The sequence below is a fragment of the Diadema antillarum genome, unplaced genomic scaffold (assembly GCF_040938485.1).
Source record: "Diadema antillarum isolate AM-2024a unplaced genomic scaffold, OU_Dant_1.0 seq00001773_RagTag, whole genome shotgun sequence".
In the NCBI taxonomy this organism is placed as follows: domain Eukaryota; kingdom Metazoa; phylum Echinodermata; class Echinoidea; order Diadematoida; family Diadematidae; genus Diadema; species Diadema antillarum.
In genome coordinates this window covers 519,756-537,612 of record NW_027272454.1, presented here as the reverse complement: position 1 = coordinate 537,612, position 17,857 = coordinate 519,756, and the positions used below count along the sequence as shown (strand labels likewise).

At 39.3% G+C, this 17,857-nt stretch overlaps 1 pseudogene; it reads left to right on the top strand.

The window, feature by feature from the left end:
• The first annotated feature begins 985 nt into the window (after nucleotides 1-985).
• Nucleotides 986-16,810, top strand: LOC139712208 (L-asparaginase-like; annotated as a pseudogene).
• The last annotated feature ends 1,047 nt before the right edge of the window (nucleotides 16,811-17,857 follow it).

Below are 17,857 nucleotides of genomic sequence, written 5' to 3'. Positions count from 1 at the left end.
CGATGAAAAAGGTTTCAGTTCCATCATGCGTGCATCTATGAATGGACACCAAGATGTCGTTTCTCACCTTTTAGAAAATGGAGCTGATATTGGTGCTGTTAATATTAACGGTACCAGTGCTTTGCATTTTGCAATCAAACGTGGTCATCTTGAGGTAGCCAAAAAGATTGTCAGCAGCGGAGCAGACGTGCATACTGCCCAAAAAGATGGTGAAACACCCTTACAAATGGCATGTAGTGGACACGATGACGTCGCAATCTTTCTTGTTGAACAAGGAGCTGATGTAAATGTAACCACACAAGGACGTTTCAGTCCCCTCCAATATGCAACTCGGCAAGGAAGCCTACGTGTCGTTTCTCTTCTCTTAGATCGTGGAGCTGATGTGAATGCAATAACAAAGGTGGGAGCTACTTCGCTGTTAATTGCTTTTAGAAATGGATATGACACAGTTGCCAAACTCCTCCTTGACAGGGGAGCAGACGTAAATGTTTGCACTGAAGATGGTGTTACATCTCTACAAAGGGCGTGTATAGTTGGATATGTACAAACTGCATACCATCTTCTCAAACATGGAGCTGACGTAAATGCAGCTGATGAAGTGGGTTTTAATCCGCTCCTCCTAGCATCCAAGAATGGACATCGAAAAGTAGTTTCCCTACTTTTCGACAATGACGCTGAAGTAACTGCTGATAAGAAAGGTCACACACCTCTTTATTGGGCTTTTACTAAAGGTCACCATGAAGTTGTTTCCTGCCTTGTAAATAAAATAGCAGAACGCACAGGGAAACATCGCATTACATTTCTGGAAGCTGCCATCATTACAGGAGATTTTGATTTCTTCAAATTGCTGCTGAGTAAGGGTGAAGATGTGAACGCCACCAATGAAAGCGGTCAAACTCCTTTACAATTCGCGATCAAAGAAGGAAACATTCACGCCGTTTCATTTCTCATGGAGGAATGTGATAAAGTTGACATTTCGAATGAAATGCCTCTATGCACTGCCGCTGCAGAAGGTCAACTTAGCGTTGTGAAACACCTCATCAGCAAAGGCGCTGATATGGAAGAGGCAAAACGGGATGGTCTTACAGCCCTTCACTTCGCAGCTAAACATGGACATCTGGACACAGTTTCATATCTGGTCTCAGAAGCTGTTAGGGGACAAACGCAAGAAAGGCATGTAGCCATCGCTGACACCGACGGTGACACGGAACATAAAGCTGTCAATGATGTAGCAAAGGTAACAATTGGTTTCAAATCATGAATAGCTTTCCGTTACAGCCAATCACGTTTTAGTCAAAGCTTCATAAGGTTTTGTTTTAAGTTCTTGTTCAAGGTTTAGCACAATGCAAAAGAACAATGGATCAATACTGTTAATGTTAGTTTTGAGTGGGGGCCTACATTTTAAGTGTAAATACTGAAAGTCATTAATATTATATATGTCATGATTGTCAATTAGGCAAGCAGTATGTTTATGTTTCCGTCAGCATCCCGTGGAGCAGGTGGAGCTCCGTCTTGGCTTCATGCTATAAATATGCATGAAATAACTTCATACATGAATTTCTATGATATCACTGTTTTCTGTATAGATTATGAAAGTGCGAAAAGGGGAAATGAGCGCATCTTCCTGACAAGATTATCAAAGCTTGAAGGTGTTACGTAGCTGTCAGTATAGTTATTTTTTTTTTCCTTTTGAAGACTCACTTTCTGTCACAAGGGTATCTACGAGTAGACGAAATGAATTGAACGACGTATGAATTAAGTCTTAAGATTCTTCGCACATTATTTTGTTCGTCAGTATTGTTTTAATTAAAAAAAAAATCTTGCTTCAAAAAGCGTTAATCAATTTTTGTGAATATGTACAAGGTCATGATGAGGGGATGATTGATTCTTTGCTGTGTAAATTTTTCCGAGCGTACAGTCTTCCGTATGCCAAGCGATGTGACATTTGTTTTTGAGGAAACGTGGACGTTGTGTAGAGCCTTATATGTATATATATATATATATATATATATATATACACTCAGCAAAAAAAAGTAAGTTCCCCCCTAACATTTTTGGATGTATCTCAAAAAGTGTTTTACGGATTTTCATAATTCAAACGGGACTGGACAGGGAATTTCATTACTCATAACATAAATGGCATATCATTGCCACCAGATATTATTATTGTTGTAAAAAAAAACGCATTTTATGTCAAAAAGCATGGGAAAAAAGTTGCACTTCAGGCTATATGAAGCATATTGTATACATTTCCTATGTAAGTTAGCAAATGACCTTTTTAGATTGTGCAATTCTCAGGAATTTCTTCAGGTACAATGTACTTCCCTATTAAAGAGATGCTATGCATACTTTTTAAACAATAGCCTTTTCAATATGAACATGTTGGTAGAAGCCATGTGATTTGTAATTCCAATCTGGGGTGATCACATTAATGTGCCTATGGCCATTTTGCGGCATGCGCTCACGTTGTAGATCAGTTTGTTGAGGGAAATGGCATCGAACGTATGGAGTGGCCTGCAAGATAGCCCGACTGTAATCCACAAGAGAATCTTTGGGATGTCATTACGCGGAAAGCGAGCAAGAAGGTGAAAGATAACACTTCACTGCAAGAATTTAAGCGCATCTTGCAGAGAGTATGGGCCAACATTGAGCAGTGCCAAGTACAAACTTTAGTTAACGCTATGAGGAAGAGATGCCGGCTGGTCATTGAAGTGGATGGTGAACATATCAATTGTCAAATACTTCACTGTATGCTCATGAAAAGAAAGAGATAGAGAAATATGCAATCAACCATGCTTAAATTTTCAGAATCATGAGTGATGGTTTGATTATTTGTGTAAAAGTCATTGCAAATCACTAAAGTGCAACTTTTTTTTTCATGCATTTTGACATAAAATGCATTTTTTTTTTCACACCAATAATAATATCTGATGGCAATGATTTGCCACTCATGTTATGAGTAATAAAATTCCTTATCCATTTCCGTTTGAATTACGAAAATCGGTAAAATACTTTTTGAGATATATCCAAAAATGCTAGGGGGGAACTTACTTTTTTGCTGAGTGTGTATGTGTGTATATATATATATATATATATATATATATATATATATATCAATAAAGAACTAGAGGGGCCGTTAAAGGCGGCAGACCCACGCCTTATACAGAGTCGGGGTAAACGTACTATGCATTCGGTCATCTACCAGAATTCGGCCACTTACCAGTGTCCTTTATCACCAGCCAGTGAGTTCTACCAAAGATCGTACACTTCAGTGTACAATCTTTGGTTCTACAGTCACATCACACGCAAATCACATCATTTCACATACGAGAACACTCATTCACAACAGGAAAGTCCTTTAGTTTCCTCCAAAAAATCCATCGAAAACCCCAAATTCCACCGTCAAAAGTGCAGAATCGGAACTTTTCCAAACGCGCGCGAAGTAAGTCCAGTTGTAAGAGTATTGTCTACGCGACGGGTCGCAGAAAAAGCGCTAAAAATCGAGAAATACGCCGTTTTCTTGCGGGATATTTTGCTTAAAGCAAGCCGAGAGTGTGATGGTATCAAAAGTCGTATGAGTGTACGATCATTGATGGTATCCACAAAAGCGCAAAAGAAAAACAAAATTGACGTACCCCCTAGGCAATTACCCCTATGATTAGTGTTTACGGCAATTATTCAATGCAAGGGTTGAATGCAAATGTTTACTGCACCAGTATTCGGTCACCAACGAGCGCCGCAACGTCCCCGATGCAACAGGGTAATCGTAGAGCGCGATACATTATCAGCGGCCTTGCACACGCATTGACATTGAGCGCGCATATCGTGCAGTGTGACTGGGAGCGAGCAAATGCTCCTCCAACGAAAAAAACAATCAATGTTAATTTGAAAATTCACCGAATACGGGCCAGTTTGTGACGACGGAGAGCGAACTTTCATAAATCCAGAAGGACATAGTCCCTCAAATAGGCCTAAATTTCGGGATTCTTACGAACATTTGAGCAGCGAAGTCGGGTCGTTTGGGAGTTATGTTTTCGTATGGTAGCGGAAAATCGCAAAGTGAGAAACGGGAAATTTTCGGAGTGGTCACTATACCACAGGGTCAAAACTTCAAGGTCACACAGATTTTGCAAGGGTCAACCGATTAGGCCTATCACCAAAATCTAATCGATTCTTTCCTGTCATTATCCAAAGATCCCCTGAACATTTCGTGCAAATCCACAAAAGCGCAAAAGAAAAACAAAATTTACGTACCAGGTACCCCTAGGCAATTACCCCTACGATTAGTGTTTACGGCAATTATTCAATGCAAGGGTTGAATGCAAATGTTTACTGCACCAGTATTCGGTCACCATCGGGCGGCGAATATTTTTTCCGTACATGGAAACGCTACAGGACATGAATTATTCATAAGTTGAGCTAAAAGACTGAAGTGCGCAAGCGCGTGGACTTGGCCAACTTGTACACAATGAATGGACTCGACTCGCATAGGCCTACTCTCTGTGTGCACGTGGAACGTATTTATTGTCATACTTATTATTATTGTGTGGATCGCATGTGCATGCAGCGCACGCCCGATGCAGCATGCAGCGAGCTAGCTACTAGTATATGTATGTATGTGTGTGTGTTGTGCATGTACATACGTTCGTGCGTGAACATGTCACTGCACTCACGAGGTTCGTCCGATCAGTGAACAACTGGATGTGCAGGAAAACTGAACTGTCGCTCTTGCGATAGCTCTTACGTTACATACAACACACGTCACATTGCACACAATTAGCACTCTGTACATTGGATACAATCACGCTCACATATCACGTATATCTAATTGACTAATCAGTTTGAAAACACAGAACTAGACTCTACTTAAGTTCGATCTACTATAGTTTACATGTGGATTGGTAATGATCTTATTGTTGCATTTCGAAAGTGCACTCGCGATGCTCGCGTCTGCTAGAGTCACTCACTGGCAGCACTGGGAAGTCGATTGTGAATACATGTCCGCTTAATAGACTAGTACGAAGTAGGTCTACTGTGGTATATGGTAGCGATGTATTTACAAATACTAGTACCCGATTGACAAAAAGGGCGTGCAAAAGATTTCGGACGAGTCCTTTTATATTTGGCAATATTTGCATGTACGAATAGTGGTAATGTGGCATTACTTTCAAGCCTATGGCTGCAGAGGTTGTAGATTGTAAAGTTGTACATTTCACGCGAGCTGCGTGTGTACCTCCTCTCCACAATCGACGGCATTTACTTCGAACCATGCTCGCCAGGGCGCCATAGTGCCACTTGTAGGCGCTAGGCGGCGGCGCGGCGCGCGGCGCTGGCTGCCCTGGCTGACAATCACGATCCTCTCCGCTCCCCGCATATAACCAGCGGGGTTACGTTGCCCGCTGGCACTCGTGAACTGCGAATCGAATGTAAACTGAATAGCGAGCATTTGGCAAGCCATATTACTTTTTAAAAAGATTTTCTGATATCACGAATTCCCTTTCGTGATATCAAAAATTCGAATTTCTGATATCACAAATTCAATTTTTGATATCACAAATACCCATTGGTTTATCGCGTAAAACTAATTTTTGATATCACGAAATCGAATTAGTGATATCACAAATTCAATTCGTGATATCACGAATTCAATTCGAGATATCACGAATTCATATTCTTGATATCAAGAAATACATTTTGTGATATCACTAATTCCAATTTGTGATATCATTAATTTACATGGAATTTCAACACATCTCTTTCGCAAAGGAATAATTTGATTTCGAGCATTAGTTTTGCGCTGAAATTCAACCATAAATTCTAGCGTTTGTTGAGGGCAAAAATAGACAGGGAATTTGAGCTTTAGTTCAGTGCAGAAAACCAACGGGAATTTGAGCGTTAGTTGAGCGCAGAAATACACACGGAATTCGAGCATTAGTTTTGCGCTGAAATTCAGCTGTGAATTAGAGCGTTAGTTGAGCGCAGAAATACACAGGGAATTCGAGCATTAGTTTTGCGCTGAAATTCAGCTGTGAATTCGAGCGTTAGTTGAGCGCAGAAATACACAGGGAATTCGAGCATTAGTTTTGCGCTGAAATTCAGCTGTGAATTCGAACGTTAGTTCGTGTACAAATTGGCCAAGCTATAGAATTTTGCTTGCGCACTTCAGTCTTTCAGCTCAACTTATGAATAATTCATGTCCTGTAGCGTTTCCATGTACGGAAAAAAAAATATTCGCCAACGGGCGCCGCAACGTCCCCGATGCAATTTTGCACCAACAGGGTAGAGCGCAATGCATTTTCAGCGGCCTTGCACACGCATTGACATTGAGCGCGCATATCGTGTAGTGTGACTGGGACCGAGCAAATGCTCCTCCAACGAAAAAAACAATCAATGTTAAAACCCACCAAATACGGGCCAGTTTGTGACGACGGAGAGCGAACTTTCATAAATCCAGAAGGACATAGTCCCTCAAATAGGCCTAAACGTAAATTTCGGAATTCGTACGAACATTTGAGCAGCGAAGTCGGATTGTTTGGGAGTTATGTTTTCGTATGGTAGCGAAAAATCGCAAAGTGAGAAACAGGAAATTTTCGGAGTGTTCACTATACCATGGGGTCAAAACTTCAAGGTCACACAGAATTTGCAAGGGTCAACCGATTATCACCAAAATCTAATTGATTCTTTCCTGTCATTTTCCAAACATTCCCTGAACATTTCGTGCAAATCCGCCTACCCGTTCTCTTGTTATCTTGTACACAAACAAACAAACAAACAAACATACGGAACCCTTTACATAACCCCCTGCCGATTATCATCGGCGTGGGTAAATATCAAAATTTAGCATTTTTCACCCTAAAAATCGAAAAATTCCAGAGGGCTCCTGCTCTCACAATAATGACATGGGTCCTAGCGGATCACCTCTCTCAATGTGGTGCTTTTATCCGATCTGTAATGGTAAGCCCATATTTTGACATTAAGCGACCTGACGAACAGTGAAACAACGGTCAGAGCATCTTTTCGAACAGCATTCCGTGGGCGTATGAACGTATGGCGACTATAGAACGGTATAACTGGTCGGGGCTTAATGAGAGCGCGCACAAAAGGTGACACCACAGCTGTCACTCGTGACCATAACAGCATGCGCAGTGGGAAACAACACATATATGACGTTTCCTATAACGGTCGAAATCAGTGTCTGAACGGTCTGTCGGCTATACGATGATTCTTTATACGTCATTCGTTATCGAGTTTGGTATAAAATGGCATGCGTCTAAATAAGGGGCAAGCCGACCAGAAGATCGCACAAAGAACTTTCCAAAGCATCCCTTAATCAAGCATAAATTATGTTTGGACTGTGAAAAATTACGTCATTTTAAATGAATCGAGTTGCAGTATGCTTTTATCACTTTATGATCATAACACAAAGATAAACGGATTAAGCTAATCAACCAAAGTTCAAGCTCATTTAACATGACAGCCGTCTGTTGCGACACGGATTGTCGCCCCTACACGGATTGTCGCCTCCTGCTCGGGGCGACAATCCGTGATGGGCGTTGGCGGCACGGATTGTCGCCCCCTACACGGATTGTCGCCCGCCCTCGAAGCACATTTTGCTGGGTAATATCGTTCTGGACATAATCATTGAAATACTAACACATAACTTACATGGCTACATCCATGCAAACATGCCATGTAAAAAGTCATGGTGAGGTTTCAAGGCAGTGTGTATGTGCGCCTGCACATGATAACTTAGTGTCCGTTTGTGCGTGTGCGTGTGTGTGTGTGTGTGTGTGTGATGGAAGAATGTGTTTATTATGTCAGTTTTTTGCGTATGTGTTTTTTAGCTGCGCGTGGGGAGGGATACCTAGTAAGCTGTTGCTGGCATAAACATTGATATTGATTTTATCAGCAGCTTTGAATCTGATGAGTTTGTTTGGCAGATTTGTATATGAATTCGGAGTGGAGCTTGCTTGCGGGCGGATGCTGCTTTTCTGCATACGGTCCATTATGTCTTATTTATCAACATTGGGAAATCGTTTCATCAGGAAGGATGTGGTATCGGTTCGGGTGTGCGTCGGTATGTGGGAAGGGGGTTACATTTCGTTATTGCAAAAGTTTGTTATTCTGAAGGCTCATTCGTCCGAAGGCTCATTCGTCCGAAGGGCCATTATTCCGAAGGTTCGTTATTCCGAATTTCATTTTTGGATCAACGAACCACTAGGTATAGGGAATTGTGTGTTTCGGATAAATGAAGCCTCGGAAAAAAAACAAAACTTCGGAATAACGAACCTTCGTGTGTGTGTGTGTGTGTGTGTGTGTGTGTGTGTGTATGTATGTACTTGGGTCGGTGAATGTGGGTGTGGGATGATTTAGGTTTTGTTTAATCAGGGGTTTGTGGGTTGGGGATTGGATTTGAAGAAGGATAGTTATAAATGGTATGACGGATGTTGGTAGGATTTAATATTTAGGATAGATGTAGGCCCTAGATTTGTTTCGGTTTGGGAGGGGAGGGGGTGGTGGGGTTTTTTTATGACTGATTTCATTCTAGATTTGTGTAATATATATGTGTGTTTTTGTATGTATATGCCCTTTTAAGTAAGAAGGTGTTACATGATCCAAACCAATATATTCAAGGAATATAGGTTTGGTAGGGCCCTATACATGTCAAAACTTTCTCGTGAAGAAATTATTAGTAGGGTTGGTTTATAATCGAGTTATCTATGTTGAAGTGAGATTATTTGTGGTATAAATTGACACATGGATTTGCTTTTGTTTCGAATTGCCATTTGTAACTTTTTTTGTTCATGTTGCACCCAGAATGGGTCGATTTATGAATGATTTGAATGAAATCAATAAATATCAAGGAAAAAAGTGTTGAGTTGGTTTGTTTGCATTATGAGGTTTGTTTGAGTGTTTGTTGGTGTTTGTTTGTATTACGTATGTATTAGCGGTGTGCAATGGCAGTTCGTTTGTGCTAATTAATCAAGTAACGATTGACAATTTTTTTACGGCGTGTGGAAATTATTCGCTCATGCATAAAGCATGCCAAACCTATTCTGGGACAAAGAATAGTGGTATGGACGTTCTAGTTTATAAGACTGATGGAAGAAAATGACTGCAGGGAAAAATGAACAAAGACAAATAACATTTGGGGAGGGTACCTCCCTCGTATGTATTTTCTCTCGGTCTCTCTCTCGCCTAGCCCGCCTCACCGCTGATATTTGGTTGACACACCCATACTATTTTTAGATCAACGCTGGTGTGAATTCTTTAAACACGTGCTCATATACTCTGAAGGCGTTTGTATTGCCACAGTAGCGCCACTATATTCCACATACACACGTAAACATACAGGCACACGTATACACACAGACAAACAAACCACTACCACTATGTAACCACCACACATGCACAGTTTCTACATATTGTATTATTATACTCCAAACACACACACAAACACACACACACACACACACACACAACAAATCATACACATCACATATCATGCAGCTCACAATACACACACACACACACACACACACACACACACACACATACGCATAACTTACCAGTCATACCCATCCCACCAAAGCTTAACACCGGAGGAACCACCCCAGCCCGGGGCGACAATCCGTGACGGGGCGACAATCCGTGTCGCAACAAATTTTTTTGCCAGCACGGATTGTCGCCTTCGAGGTCAAAAACTGGGAACTGCACAAGCGTCACGGATTGTCGCCAGGCGACAATCCGTGTAGGGGGCGACAATCCGTGCCGCCAGCGCCCGTCACGGATTGTCGCCCCGAGCAGGAGGCGACAATCCGTGTAGGGGCGACAATCCGTGTCGCAACAGCCGTCTCTTTCGAGTAATTTCTGCGCCCTCGATCCCATGGTTCTCACTGTGCAGTGAATCACTCTTCTGTCCTTTCGGAGAGAGTCCATCTCTTCGACTCGATTCTGGCTGTCAGATACCCAAGGTCACGAGGATGAGTGTCGAAGACTTCCCTTGAGGAAGCCTCAGAGAAAGAAGTCACAAGGGGTGAGGTCAGGACTCCACGGAGGCCATTCGATGGGAGGATTCATGGCGACGACTCTGTCTTGGAAGAGCTGATGCAATCTCACCCTCACGATCAGTTGACAGTGGGCGGTTCTATTTACATCTCATAGCCACGTCGCATGCAAAAGCTCCACGAACGACATATTTTACATTTGTGCCACATCGATAAAAAAAAAAATCACCAATAAATCATTGTGAGACCAAAACCTCGTGCATATTCATTAGGCTCCACACAATCCTCACCTTTCCTCAAAAATGATTGTCACATCGCTTGTCATATTCAAGGCTTCACGCTGAGATAGATGCACGTTCGTGCCAAGCTGATTTACATAAGCGAGAATAATTCATTGCGACATCACGACGTCGTACATATTAACAAAGACAGATTAACGCTTTTTGAAGCAAGCATTTTTTTTTACTTTAAGCAACACTAACGAACAAAATATAACGATGCGTTCATACGTCGTTCAATTCATATTAGTATACTCGTACATAACCCTCTTACAGATAGTGAGTCTTGAAAGAGAAAGAAAAAAAAAAAGAGAACAATCCTGCCCGCTACGTCAAATCAAGCTTCAATAATCTTTTCAGATGGCTGCGCACATTTCCCCCTCAATGTAAACAGAAAATAGAGATTGTACATGTTGTATATTGTATAATTATATATAGTATGAAGCCAAGATGGAACTCCAACGGCTCTACCGGCTTCATGGGGTGTCGACGGGGACATGATTACAATACTGCGGCATTAATTGCTCTCTCTCTCTCTCTCTGTGTCTCTTTGAAGGACATTCGTCTCATAAACAAAACTGATCGGAAAAACTTCACTCCATTGCACCTTGCTGTATTGCACGGTCATTCATTTGTGGTAGAGGCCCTTGTTGATCATGATGCCGACCTGGACATTCCCTCCTTCAATGGTCAAACGTGTCTTCACACAGCTGTCAAACTCTCTAGCGATGCCAACGGATGTCATGATTGCTCATCCAGCCTCAAAAGAGTATTGTTATGTTTTAGTTTATGTTTTGTTTTGGGGTGGAGTGCGGGTCGACAATGCAATCTGGACAGAGAAAGAAGCAACAACAACAACAAAAAAAACATTATTCCATCGTACCTCACTTAGCAACTAATTTTATCATGCTCCCATCACATGTCATATCACGTCATATGTCCATGAGGACTCTCCTTTGCATACAGGTATAAGACATGTGGAGCTTTTGTCATTAAGAAAATGGTTTTTTTTTGTCATGGAATTTGGTTAAATAAAGAGTTTTATGAATTTCAAGGATGACATATTGACTATTTTTCAAGTTGTAATTCAGATGAATTCAATTCAGATTGGTGAAGATTATGCTAAGTCATCAGAAAAAAAAGAGTGTGAGAATTTGGCAATTATTATCTACCTTTTTAGGTCTTTCCGTCGATGCATGGAATAATTATTAGTAAGTCATGTCCCATATGTTTTAACACTTTGTTCTTTGGATGAATTGAAGTTACTCGAAGGCTTAAATTTTCTAGTAGTATAAAAAAGACAAATTGAAAACGCATCATTCCATCAATAGCTATATGATTCATATTTATTTGGTATGAGTGATTGAGATACATTAACATTCATTAACATTTGGGGGGAAATATGTGATCACCGCACTAGATTACATTTGTTTACGATGTGTTGTTGTTTTTGTTGCTGTTGCTGTTGTTGTAAACAGATCATTCAGGATTCCTCCAGTGGCAATCTCCCACGTGAGAAAGCCCTTGTCCTCTACCTCCTTAACAAAGGGGCGGATGTCAATGCTACCGACAGGAAAGGGAAAGTCCCTCTACACTACGCACAAGATGAAGATGTGCAAGACATGATTGCAAGGTGAGTTTTGTCATATTCAGATATTAACATTTTTTCAATTATATCGAGAAATATTTTGTTATATTTGATAAATAAGTTTTCATCAGAAAGAAACGTTCGGATAGTTTCGTTGATTCTGTTATCATGAAAATTCTTCGTGAGGTTGGCCTAATTTCCTAAAGGTTACGTAGGCCATTGTAGGTGTGAGCTGGCAGATGACTTTCATGTGTGTGTGTTTGTTTGTTTTCTCATTGATAGGCGACAGATCTCGTTATTAGCAGTCAAATGTTTTGTCTATTAGACGACAAAATGACTGGTTGAACAAGAACGTCACTCTTTGATTCTTGGTGGGGATGTGGTGAACTCTAGATATTTTTGCAAATGGTGTAAATATGTTAGAACGACAGATGTATGTGGTGTTCTAAAAGTTGGAATATTGTTTCTGCCTTATTTGCGTTGACATAACTATGATTGTGTTTACACATCCACGCATTATTCTGTTATAATTCTTATTTCGGCTTGTTGATGGTAATGCTCACTCTTTGCATTTGATAATGTTTACACTTGATAAAAAAAAAAAATATCCTTTTCAGGGTTTCTAAAGTGTCGGACAATGTAATCAACTGGCTTTCGTCAAGAATCCTACCAACGAAATATAGTGAGATTTGTGGCCTCCTTGGCATAGGTAACATAAGAAGTTTACAGGTCCTACATGCGAAGAATAATGACTACAAGATGGCTACTGCACAGTGTCTGAACGAGTGGAAGGTGTCCACTGGCGGCGAAATGAGCGATCTTCTGAGGGCTCTACGTAGCTCCAAACTTGGAGGAGTATTCACACAGCACGATTAAAGAGAAAGTTTTGTAAAGGTTTAAAGCTTCAGCAAGAGTTTAATACATAATGTAGTCAGGTTTTCTGTGTTTTGAGAACATGACCTAATCGAATGACTTTTTTTTTGTAGGGTAGTTACTGTATAAATGTGATCTCCGCAACTTCCTTAGTTTGCATGAATTATGATGTGGCAGTGATAGAGCTCTAAATTTGTGCTCATGTGAGTAACTTTAACTTTTAATCATGTGCATCTGATGAATATGTTTGACATGACTGTTATTATAAAAAAAATAGAGTCTCTACATGAACTAAAGATGATTAAAGTGGTCTGTGCAGACAAGAAGGAATGAGACACCTAAGAGATGGATGCAATATATTATTATACATGGTAATACATTGAAAATGTCAATGTTTTTTAACTTTAATTTTGTTGTATTTTGTGTCTCTTAGTTATACGCTGTCATAGTAATCATATTTCGTTTAGTCTTCAAGATGCTGCAAAACAATTGTGCGATAATTGTGTATGGGTTATGTATGTGTCTGTACACGAATTTCTTTGCGTAAAATACTATATGTTTGTGATTTGGTTAAGGCACAAGAGGTCATGCATTTATGATGATTATTGAGGTAAGTTGTAACTTCTTTGACAGGCAATCTCCCATTTTGCAGTTCACCATAGCATCATCTCAAGATGATAAATGATAGAGAATCTCCAATTATTATGCAATCATTTCCATGATATATTATTAGAGGATATTGCAATTAAGGTGTCTGTTGCAGATCAATTCGATGAATTCTTCTCTAAGTCCCTCCGTTATTGCCAGAACCGTGAAATTTTGTGTTAAGTAACACATTTCCATAATCATATAAGTAGTTTAAAGTCAACAGCCTGCATGTGTAGCAGACTGTTTTGCTAATGTCAAGTTTTACAGTTTACTTACAGTCAACCTAGAGTACCTCTAATCAATAATCATTGAAAAATGCAGAAGGTCAATGCATAGTTCCTTTGTGCGTATTGGGGGCATTATAAGATTACTGGACAAACTGGGCTCCACAATTTTAGTACAAAGATAGTAACTGTTGTAGAGGTAAACTTTTTTTTTTACAAGTTTGATAAACCAGGCAGTCTCTATGTGGATTCTGAAGGTTTTCTAAACTCCTAAACCGGGCTGTGCTTATATCTGTGTATCTTTATATCTATGTACAGTCTGTATACTGTTGAGAAGCAAGTTTTGAGTAATTATTTTTGTACAGAAGTGGTATATATTTTGTATTTTTCGCATCGTACTTCCACAAAACATGGTGATCGTGCTTTTTCTACAATTGCCCCTTTTCTCTGGAATTCACTACTTGCCTATATACATCAATCCACTTCCGTTAATCACTTTAAGACTCTGCTGAAGACCTATCTTTTTAGTAGATAGTCCTTTGGAATGGTCCAGTTGTGGGTCGGTCGATGGAGGTGCACACTGATTTTCAGTACTTATCGCATTTTTACACTAGGCCTATGTATTTTTTTTTTTTTGGTATTTTGGTATTTTTGTATCATTCTGATCTCAATACTATTTTTCCGGTAAACTGTGCGCCCAGAAACATCCGTATTAAGCGTCTTTTAAATGTATTGTATAATAATGATAATGATAATAATAACAATAATAATAACATTATTATTATTATTATTATTATTAACGGCAAACTAAACAACGTAAAAATTGCAAGAAGCACAAGAGAAGTCGATGTTCGCTGTCGCTCCCCGTTAACATGAACGGCAATTATAATGCCATAAAAGGATTGCTATTCTTGTTTTTACTCAACATCATCATCAACTATATCGCTATACAGCCACTTTTACCTGTCTTACTTATGTAGCATATGCATTTAGCTAACATACTTCAGTGATTATATTTCAAAGAAAGTCAACTCAAAATATGTATCAGTTTTGACAAGATTTTAAGTACCGTAACTTCTTATCTGTCTTACTAACTTATGTAACATTTACATTAAATGGGATTCCATCGGGAATCAACTGGACCATTCCAAAGGACTATCTACTAAAAAGATAGGTCTTCAGTAGAGAAAAATCCCATTTTCTTTGCTCACTTTTCCACTAATAATTTATATTCTTTCTGGTCAGTTTATTCTGTCTTTATTTATATTTACATTAAATAACAGACTTCAGTCACTGTATTTAGAAAAAATAAACTCGAAATTCGTATATAGTTTTGACAAGATTTGACATGTAAGTACTGATCCAAACTTTTCCTGTCTTACTTGTGTAGCATATATGCGTTTGGATAACAGACTTCAGTGATTACATTTCAAAGAAAAGTAATCTCAAAGTATGTACCTAGTTTTGTAAAGATGTAAGTAGCGAACCAAATTTAACCTGTCTTATGTAGCATATGAATGGGATATCAGACTTCAGTGATTATATCTCATTCAAATATGTATATAGTTTTGACAAGTTGTAAGAAGGAAGCCACTTTTATCTGTCTTACCTATTTAGTATATGCCTTTAGATAGCATACTTCAGTGAATATATTTACCAAAAAAAATGAACTCTTAATATGTATCAGTTTTAAAAAGATGTAAGTACCGTTACATTTTACCTGTCTTACTTATGTTGCTTATGCATTTGTGACCCGCTACAACAAAAGAGTCCTAAAGTCGCTGACGGCCGAGCCTAGAAAATCGAGTTTGAAGTCACATCATCAGAATTGGTCAAAACAAGCGGATTTCTGTTTTTGGCAAAATTTTGTAGGCTAATGTTTTGTCCATCATCTGCCGAAATTTCGAAGCTTAGTGATCAAAGGAAAGGCAAGAAATTAGCGTTTTTCTGGGCCATGATTTTCCGACTTTCATTGTAAGAGAAACGGGTCCGAAATTGTGGATTTAGCGCCGCAGCTAGACTCCGCCCCTAACAACGAGGGAGTGATCTTATTGGTCAGTGCGTGGCATCCTGCTTACCGATTGGTCGTGCATAGACCGCTGGCGCTAAGCTTGACTGAACATGGCTGAGGTCGCTAGGACCGTGCCTTCTATTGTCAAGCGGTGAAAACTGTCTCGCCTCCCAATGACCATGATAGCGTCGGAAGGACAACTTCGAAGGTGTTTTTCTCGAAACTCTGATTTCCTCAACCACTTGACATGTGCTGATAAAATCATCGCTATCTCCGCAACCGAGTACTTTTATGAATTGTGCTATATATGAAATTAAAGTAGAAGAATACGGGAATAACATCATGCCATTTTCAGAAAATTGTCCTCCCCCGACTTTCGGATCCTTTTGTTGTAGCGGGTCACATTTAGATATCAGTCTTCAGTGATTATATCTCCGAAAAAAAGTGAACTTAAAACATGTATGTTATAGTTTTTACAAGATGTAAATACCGAACCATTTTTACCGGTCTTACTTATGTAGCTTATTATTCATTTAGATAACAGACTTCAGTGATTATACTTCCACAAAAAAAAGATAACTCGAAGTACATATTTGATCCTGCATCACAAAACGAACAGAAAGTCGACAGACATGATATTTAAGTTAAAAGTATATTTTGAAAGTGCTGAAAATGATGTATAACTCAAATCAAATGGAATCTCCTAACCTATCTATATATTGGAAAGAAAGCACACACTAAGGAAAAGTGTGAACTGATAAAAGAGGCTCTGACGTACAGTATCTATTCAAGCGCTAGATCTTTACCAAGCCGTGCTGGCTGTGCAATGAAGGGGGCAAAAAATAGGATGTAAACCATCGCAGTAACAACAATGAAGTAATTATCAGATTACAATGAAATTAAGCATGCCTTATTAACACATTCTGTTCATAATTAATGCAAACTTTCAAAGCAGTAGCATTATCCTTTCAAAAGTTATTAGAGTTGAAAGTAAGGAGTGTGTACAAGGTTTTTAAGAAATGAAAAGGGGACTCTGAGTATGAAAATGAAGTCTATAACAATATGAGAATAGGCAGCTCTAAAGAGTTCATGGTACCACCAGTGATGCGTGAAAAAAAAATGTTGTTTTTTTCGATAAGTAAGTAAATAGGCCTCTGTCGGTCAGTGTTGGCCATGGGTAATGCGCTCTAGGAGTTGTCAAGTTTTGGTGATAATTCTTCCACTGGTGCCACAGCATCGACTGTGGCTCACAAGTCCAATTCGCGAATGGCAGTCTCTACCACACCTGTGACAAGTGTGGGTAGTCGCAGGGTTTACTCCGCGTACTTGTGTTTTCCGTCTGGCTCTCTTTTCATCTGCAAGGTTCAGGATCCTTGATGGGTGACCAGAGAATACATGCAGCGTTTGGTTTCCCTGGTATTTTCGTCTATAACCATTTCACGTTGTAAAGTGAATTTTGTGATTCTTTTGAAGCCAGTAGAATGGAATGAGAATGAGTCTCAGGAGAGAGATGTTTTAAATCTGAAAGGTCTTCGAATGAGGATAGATTGATGCTGACTTCATATGAGAAAATCGGAGTATGTATTTTTTTATATACTTCCATTATGTAATTTCGTTATGTAATGCCTTTTGTGCATATTTTTTCCTGAGGTGCCTGAATGACAGCGACATGATACTCAGGAAATTGTTTAAATGACTTTTAAGAGTCTTAAATCATTGTTGAGATGGAATCAGAACATAATACGCGATATTATGGTTTTGCACGGTCCTCTGTGGCTAACTGAAACACACATCTGAAATATATTCCTTTGATTATGACTGTTCTAATTAAAAGAAAAGTTTACAGTTCGAAAAAGTTCGAAGCAATGTTGTTTTGTTTCTGTTTAAGGGAAAAGTACACATTTCGCAGATGTGATAGTAAGTCACAAGATACTTGAGAAAGAAATACGTAGATTTATCTCAAAAGTAGAGGAAAAGAAACACTGGAACATTTAAATTCTTCAATAATGTGGATATTCAATGAAGCTTGTAGAGCGAATTAAATATTTATTTGCGTTTATGTTATTGATATTTCAGATGCAAGCTACGTAGAATGAACCTGTTTGGAATGACACAGGTGTGATACTTTTGAAATCGTTACATTGATTTTTTTTTTTCTGGTCAGACGCAAAGGAGTGTATTGAGGATTGAATAGAAGCACTCCAACATTTTATACCATTTTCAAGCAT